This window comes from Dipteris shenzhenensis, chromosome 31 (assembly GCF_047967505.1).
Source record: "Dipteris shenzhenensis isolate YYH24624 ecotype China chromosome 31, Dip_SZ_1.0, whole genome shotgun sequence".
In the NCBI taxonomy this organism is placed as follows: Eukaryota; Viridiplantae; Streptophyta; class Polypodiopsida; order Gleicheniales; family Dipteridaceae; genus Dipteris; species Dipteris shenzhenensis.
The window spans coordinates 1,203,697-1,205,049 of record NC_141626.1 but is presented as its reverse complement, the minus strand read 5'-3'; positions in this window follow the sequence as shown (position 1 = coordinate 1,205,049).

The following is a 1,353-nucleotide window of genomic DNA, read 5'->3' as shown; positions in this document are numbered from 1 at the left end:
ATCACACCCGGAGCTTACCAAGTCACCAATTTCATGTTTTCAAGTTTGATCCTATGAAGTTGGTGTATTAATGATACTGTTGCGCGCAAGGGGATTCTCTAGGATTCTAGCATGCAAGATGATTGTGGAAGATTTCTTCAATCAAGTTGATTCCTCATGATGCCTTCAATCTTCTTCTTGTTTCTCAAAATGTAGTGGAATCTAGTAAGGGTAAATATCATGGTATCCAATCCAAAAGAAAAACGTCCTAAAATAGCCTCTATATATAGGAATCCTTCATTGTACTCCTTGCGTTTTGCTTGAGAGAGGTCTTGAATGGCTATCAAAGGGTAAAGAATGAAGATATAAACAACACATACTAGAAGAAACAAATAAGTGGACGTGTTGGATCTTCTTATTCAATGCCCAAAACCTTTGCTCATTCTATCTTTAACGATTTATTCTTCTATCTCTTTGCTCATTCTATCTTTAACCATTTATTCTTTTTTGTTGTAGCTTTTCAAATGTCTTCTCCTCTCAAATTACAATACTTCACTAAATTATGAGCACATATCAATCAATCTACCTTTACGTGTCCATGGACGTATTTGATTTACAATGATCATGTTCTTTAGTTGGTACTCAAATCTCAAATGTTGCTTTCTTAGGCTTGGTTGCTCCACCCACTAAGCATGAGACTTCTTGTTCTCAAAGGGATCTTAAATGCATGTGGATGGCAAACAAAAGGTGGTTGAACAAACAATCACCTCTACACACAATTTTCCTATCTAGTCTCAGAAAAAATGTTCAAGCAAAACATCAAACCCCATGTTGCCAATGCAATGGTAGAGCTAATTAAGTTTAAATGTGGCTTTAATGATATATCTTCTTCTAATACTTTAAATGTCTTCATGTAGTTGAGATAATAACACTAGGTTCATTTTGACCTCCACTTCGCTTTGCTTCTGAAAATTTATCCAACCTTGAAAAGATCAACGTCTAGAACAGGAAGCCTCTTCAAAAACTACTTGGGTGAATTACTTGGGTGAATCCTCTTCCTCATCTTCTTGTATACCACTCGTGAATCATTGGACAATGAGCGACAGAAACTATGGAAAATTGCTACGTCTCTTTTCAAATTTCTTTTCTTTTCCCTCCTAGCTTTCCTTTTATAGGTGCTTCACACAATCAGCAAGTGCCAAATATGAATTGTATATTGATAGTTAAGTGAGAATTTACTCAAGCCTATTACAAAACTCAACAAAATGCTTTGCATATGGACTCCACACTTGGCAGAACCATCTCTTTCATTATCTGTAACTGTTCATATGGAGTACATGAAAGAGAGCATAACTTTAATTGTATGCAACTGTA